A 7500-nucleotide genomic window follows, 5' to 3' on the forward strand; every position below is an offset into this window, starting at 1 on the left:
AATCTGCTTGTACCATTTACCATGAAGGGTTAGGATGCTCACTTCCATTTCTACCCAAAATTCTTTTCAAACTTTGAAGTCACTCGTACGGTAAAACAGGACATATTTGTGAGATAAGACTCATGTCATGCGCTGTAAGGGTAATGTCAGCAACGTTCAAGGTAAGTTGATAAAACTTAAGATAAACTAATTAGTAGTAACTTTATCGGAGAAAGAAAAAAACGATATCTATTGGCTGAAATTGGGACGGGGGGGGGGGGGCTTGGTGTGAAAAATAGCGATACCGTAATAGCCACACATGATATACAGAAGTATGTGAATAATTTAAACATTTTAAATATGACTTTGCTAAATTTGTCTTATAAATCGTATTCATGGAAATTTGTATGTATATGTATGTGTACCCTTTGATCTTTATTGAAAATTATTACCATGTAAACAGCATTAGAGATAATAGAAGCACTAGTTTCTGCTCCAAAATACTAAAATTCTACCCTTCCACTTCGGCTGGTAAGTTACGTCAGTCAAATTCAAACAATCCATTAAATAAAATTTGGTTACAAGTCTAAGTTTAGAAAATTTATTAAACAGTCAAGCATGAAAGATTCTATCAAAAAACGCAATACAGAAAATTTGACTGAAAACTCCAAAACAGAATACTTAATCAAAAATCCAAATATAGAAAATTTGCATAAGAACAACAAATATATATGTTGCATGACTTTGTTACCTTCATGCTTAATGTATGAACATCAAAGTATTGTACTTTGCTTCTGAATTGCATATTACATTAGGTGATCGTGATCTAATAAAACAAAACTGCCACGTCATTGCTAGGATGCCAAAGTCCGCTCGTTTATTTTTTTGTGTTTTTGTTTTTTTGTGTGTGTACTATATTTAGACGATTTAATCACCTATGGAAATAGAAGTGAGGCAAGGGTGCACTCATAGATGAACGTACCAGCAATTGAGCTAAACTGATCTCGTTCACCCAGTATATGTCATGTCTGTATAATTTGAAACTTTAATGGCTTGTTACCTTTTGAGGCGCTAATTGTAAATGTTTCTTAAACACATTTTTTCCCCCAGTAACAGTGGTGTCCGTTGCACTTTTCCATAGAAAGTGCAGAACTACCACTATGGAGAAATACATTGTACCCGCGTATTTGATCACCATTATTCATATAAAAATCTCCATTTTTCTGTCTTTCATATAAGCAACTGATTATCACTAATCTTAAGGTTTATTACATCATGTTAATCCAGGATTACAAGCTTCCTTTTGAGACGTACAACTCCCTCGTGACCTAATGACATCCTGTCCAACACCTGCCCGTAAAAATCCCACCCCACGTAGGGAAACCGGATACCGTCTGTATCGCTTATCGTAAGAACACAATAATCGCTACTCGTGTTTTTATTAGGTGTGTTTTTATTCGGTAGTGTGTTCCGTGTTCACTTTACCTTATTGTAACTCCTTGTTTTTTTTTGCATTTACTGTATGTCCACCCGGAAGTAACAGTTTTTTCACACCTTTAGCGAAATGGGTTCCGGAAGGGAGATTAGCTTAGTGTTGCCTACACAGTGGTCATGTATTGGCATATTTGAACTCTTTTCGCAGGTAGATAAAAGCTCCGAGTCAAAGAGAGAGAGAGAGAAAAAAAAAACAGGAGATCGAGAATCATGACAACACTTCTCCGGGCCATGACCTTGAATGACCCAATCTCCTGCCTCGCCGGCTTGAGGCAAGTATAACTCCATGCCAATAACGTGCTGTGGCAGAGAACGACTGTGTCCTCCCACCCAGTTCAAGTTCTAAGCAGTTGCATCTTACAGCTTACATACACACACACACACACACACTCTCAATCACTCATACTTATACTTAAACTCATATTCGCACACACTCTCGCTCACCCTCACTGTTTATATGATAATGAACTTCCTCCCAATTGGTTTCCTTGTGCGGTTTCACATAAAATGTTGAAAAATTAATGGCATTTCCTTGTTCCTTTTCCTACTAGTTTTCCATTTGCTTCCTTCTGCTGGTAAGTGATTTTTAAAGTAATTCTACAACAAATGTGATCATTGTATTACTTGTATTTCAAGAAGTTTAAAATTATCAACAAAAAACTGTACTGATTTTTATTTTCATAAATTTTGTCTTTTTTTTTGGCATTTTCACCTTCTTTTTGCAGCTTTTTTTCCAGACTGCAATCTTATGCATATTTCTATTACTTATTTTCCGTTGAGTGGTTTATCTTGATTGCAATGACTAATGATAAGTATAACAATAATAGTAATCCTTGCTACTATCATTATTATAATAATGATAATTGTTTTGATAACAAAAATAATAATCTTATCCATTATCAATGTTCATAATTATATCCACTATGTTTTCTGATTAGGTAATGTCCTTGTAATACTTTCAACAGCAATGGCCATATAGTTTCAGCTTTAGGCCCTTGAGTTAATCAGTTTAATCCTAACATAAATAATAAAGTACATCTTTGTGTTGTCCTAATTATGCTTAGCCAGAAGGATGGTTAACTACAGTATGGGTCAGCTTATCAAAAGAGGGAAATAAAAAATATTGCAAAGTTGACATTTTCGTTTTTTCAAATCTCTAAATCTTATTGAGTTCTTTTCAAACTCATTCTATGACAGATCACTGAACTGATGGAACATCAGGATTAATTAATTGGGAGGGAACACCAACTCCTGAATTTTTAAAAACAAGCCCCTAGCAAGTGGGCAAAAATGGGAGGGGGATACTACTGAAAAATGAGAGGGTATGGCACCATGGTGTCCCCTGATGCACAGTAGAAGTGGGAAACTAAAGGAAACACAAATAGAAACATCCAAAACATAATTTCCCATTATTTATTTTTAACTACCCAAAGGTGGAGGAGTAAGACATCTAAGAGATTTTTAGAAGAGATAAAACAACTATGGCTATGTAATACACAGGAATAAAGAATGGAAACCCATTAAAGCAGTGCTGAAGTGGGGGTGGTTGGTAAGACAGGTAGAGCCACCAGCTGAAGCACCTACACTCATAGAGCAAAAGGACAACCACAAACATGGCTGAAGGTGAGAGATCCAATGTGACAGGGGTTTGCAGTAACCAGTCCATGAAAAAAGATTTGAAGACCCTGTTGGAAAAGACTTCAAAATATAAAGGTGTAACTTTAGAGCTATTGCCTTTTGTTATAGCTGAGAGAGATAAGATCCTCCAGTGCCATTATATACTGTTAGTATGACTGAGGTTAACAAAGGACCATGGAAACAAACATGATAAAAAAGGGAAATCCTCCTTGAAGAATTCCAGAAATATCCTCTATGATCTTTCCTTTCTGATGTCTGAGCTATGGACACCTTCCGAGACATCTGTCTGATTTGTGGAGAAAAGAGTGACAGAAGAATCCATCAAAGAAAATCTGTAAATATTGGATGACATGATTGGTGGAGGGATGAAGAATATAGCTACTGAGCACTGACATGAGAAGAAAGGCATCCATTCCCTTTACTTTCAGGCATAATGAAGATACTTGGCTGGGGAGACAAGCAGAAAATCTTACTAGCTCTAAGGGCCCAGACAACCAACATCTTTATGGAACGGAGAGATTAGCATTTATAGAAGGAACATCACAAAAAATAGTTAATCTGGTGAAATTCCATAATCTCCATTTTTGTTCTATCTATTCTACAACATTATTTGATTATCAATGAGTCATTCACTATCACTGCTACAAGAGAACTATGAAAGAAAATGCTTATCCTAGGGCTGGGACTTAAAGAACTAAGTGAAGGCTCCCAAGAGGTAACCTCTACAGGAATGTTCAGCTGATCCCAGATGACAGCTGGAAAAGAAAAGTAGGTTGAGAGCAGAGCTGATGATTTCCCCCCAAAAAAACATGGATACATTTGAGGATGACCTATTGCAACCCTATTTCACTTCTGAGATGAGCCACATCTGAAGATGTTAAGATGTGTGTATTCTATTATTTTATATTATAGTATGAAAGTATTAGAAAAGTGATACTAATTAGTATTTGGTATAATAGATCATCTTAACTGAAGGAATAACTTACAATTTCAATTATAGAAAAAATGTGGTACAAAAGTAATTGGACCCCATGAAATATGCCCATCACAAAGGGATTAAAGAGCTGTTTAATGGATGTTTGACAGAATATTCCTCCAAAGTGAGGTCAGAAAATAAAGATAAACCCAATAGAAAGAGGGTTGAGGTTTAGATTACTGTATATAAATCTGAAATATCCAATAAAAAAAAAAAAATATATATATATATATATATAAATAAGGATGTAATAAAAGTTATAAAATACAATCCACTTCACCTAAAATATAAATACTATTGAGTTCTTAAAAATCTGAACATGAAAGTGAGAAAGTTCCCCTGAAAGGAACATTCAAAATCATAGTAATGTAAATATGCTCACTATCATCTACATCTAAATAATATTAACTTACTAGATCTTACACATTGTGCTTCAGCCAGGACATACACAATGCTGTATAGATGTTATAAATCAAGGAAAGAAAATATGATTACTAAGCAAATGAGGGCATTGGAAGAAAAAGATGAATACTAAGAGAAAATAGGGAAGTGGAAAGGTAAAGTCACCTACAGTTTCAAGGTTGTGAGAAATCTTTTATATCATAAACAGGTATTAGAGATCTTATGGAAGAAAAAAATAGGGGCAAGGAACTTTCACTCTTCACTGGAAGTTTCACCCTCTGCTGAGACACACCTGTTCAAAATTAGCAAGAAATCAAATGTGAGCTGAGAGGTGGTCAGGTGGGCTATGGTGTTCTTTTTGTGAGTATATTGGTGTGTACTGGAATTGAAGGAAGAACAGAGAGATTATGAGTTTGAATATTTTTAACAATGCAATAGATTATTTAACATGGTTTATTGGTTATTCTCATCAGAAATACATGAATACATGTATTTCTAATGAAGATAACTATGAAATGCATGAAACACATCTCTTGCATTGTTAAAGATATTTAATCTCACTCATGCCATTAGAAAAATGAAGGCATAATAACTGTTCATTATTCTGCATTCAGTAATTACACACTTAGCATGTATTCTTTCCTAATCAGTCAGACCAAAGTGCATAATTTTACCCACTGTATGTACTTGACAAGATGTGGCTACTACTCTGCAGACAATCTGCCATTACAATGAAAGGTAGATCTGGAAAATGCCATATGCCACATATAAATTGACTGCCAACCTGTCCTCACCAGTTCGTCTGTCTTCTACATTGGGATCTCACTAGATTCCTCCCTGAAGCCTGACTTACTCTCTATGCTGAATAACCAATGCAAATTCAATCTCTGATACTTATTTTCAACAAAGTAAAGAAGACACAATATTAGTAATTTGGTCATGATCCATCATGTGAAGTATAAAAATATCAATATATCAAAATGTAAAGAATATTGAAGTTCCATTAACGTACAAAAATATCTGTGACAATATCTGAAGTCATTTGTATCCTATGAAATACTGAAATATGGCTTACCATGAACAGGCTGAACTATTTTCTTGAAGTTCACATATGCTTACGCCTGATGAGGAACTTTCACTAAAAGTTCGAAACGTTGCAAGTTTTTCCTTTCATTTTGTGGCAAGTTGAGTCTTGGCATTCATAAACTGTGTGTTTGACCTCTTGCTTGTTTACTCTCCTGAAAAATATCAACATATAATATCAACATATAACAGCAGAACAAACTCATATGCAGACAAAAAAAAAGAAAAAAAAGAGATGCTAAAAAATTTATGTTGACCGAGAACTCTCATCAGATTCCTTTAAGAAAATTAGAGATTGAGAGTGTAAAATCTGAAATCATATATTAGAATCCTATGAGATGTGAATCGTATTTTTTAAAAAGTCTTTATAGTTTTAAATGCTACCAGAAAAGAAATTTTGGAAGACCGACATAAATCTATTAATTAGTTCATAAGTTTTGATCTTACAAGTGGATATCATTTTTAACCCATTGCGGATAGGTGATAGATTTGCTTGCCCAGTCTCTAGGATGGGTTTTATTTTAGAGCATGGCAGCTTTACGCAACATACTTCAACTCTCCCCTCTCTCTTTCAGTCATTCATTGTAAAACTAGAACCAATTTTGTGTTTTCATTTTTGTGTGTTTTATTGTGTTCAGAGACATGTTTGTCATATAATAAGCTCTATCAATGTTGCAGTTGAATAAAATTGTAGTATAGGATCCATATCAGCTCACTATTTTCTTTATACTGAGTGTGATAGAAGTATTACTGTTTTATGGGAGTACAAAAGGCAATTTTATTTTTTTGTATTTGTGTACTGTTATGAATGAATACAAAACATATAACCATCTACAATGAAAACAACATGAAGAGGTAGGGAAGAGGAAGGAAACTTGTGCTTATGACTGCGAGTGCCACAGGAAAAGGCATCCCTACTGGCACAGGGGCACATTGTAGACACTGGGAATTTCTTCTCATTCTGCCTGCACATCCTTCATCTGCGGTACTTTAGAGCAAGGGGTCGGCATCTTGCTATGTGCTATTGCTCTATAAAGATGATGTGGATGAGTGCCATTTAACCCATTCCCGACGGGGGATTTCTAGCCTAGAATGTCCAAATGCCGGGGCGTTCGAATTATTAGGCCTAAATTAATTGAATAGCTGGCACAATACTGTGCCGCCCGGCAACTGGGCTTTTGAATGCGCGGTACACATGCTGTACCACCCGTCCTGTGTGGGTTAAGGCTCTCTCTCCTGCTGGTGCTAGAAGAAAGTGGTGCCATCTAGGTTTTGGATGTTAGGTTTGCTTATTACAGTAATTATAGTAATTATGACTGTAATAATAGTCATCCTCACTTACTCCTTATTCATAGCACAGTAATATAGCACAGTGATCCAAAATCTCCGAACGTCATGTACTTCATGACACCCGTCGTCAGGCCAAAGCTCCTGCGTCATGTATGTCATGACATCCGTCCGCAATGGGTTAATCACTGATAGAATCAAAGTTATATGAACTAAATTTAAGTTTACTGAGAAAGAAAAAAAATAATCTGTGTTAAAAGACATGAGGAACATAATTATTTTAGTAAATACTATCAGTATATTCATATAAAGCATCATAGTAATAACTAGTTGTTTTGGGAATAAGACCAGAGCAAGGTATCCCATAACCTCTATGCTTCATGCTCTGGCAAAGGCCACCAAACTTCCATCATGTATATTTTGCCAAGATAAAGCTTGAACTTGTTCCTTATATTATAAAATGCAAGGGAGGTCTAAAAGCTCTATTCTACATCTTGAAAAATGCATATGATGGCAGTCTGTTGACCGTTTCTAGAGCATGATGCACTTAGATTATATCATTCCATTATGCACTGATCTGAAGCCTTTGGTGAACAAATGTGGGCTTACTATTACTTTGAGCAGAATTTTTTCTCTACATG

Source organism: Penaeus japonicus, unplaced genomic scaffold, assembly GCF_977035675.1.
Source record: "Penaeus japonicus unplaced genomic scaffold, GWHDUDI00000001_assembly GWHDUDI00000039, whole genome shotgun sequence".
NCBI classification, from domain to species: domain Eukaryota; kingdom Metazoa; phylum Arthropoda; class Malacostraca; order Decapoda; family Penaeidae; genus Penaeus; species Penaeus japonicus.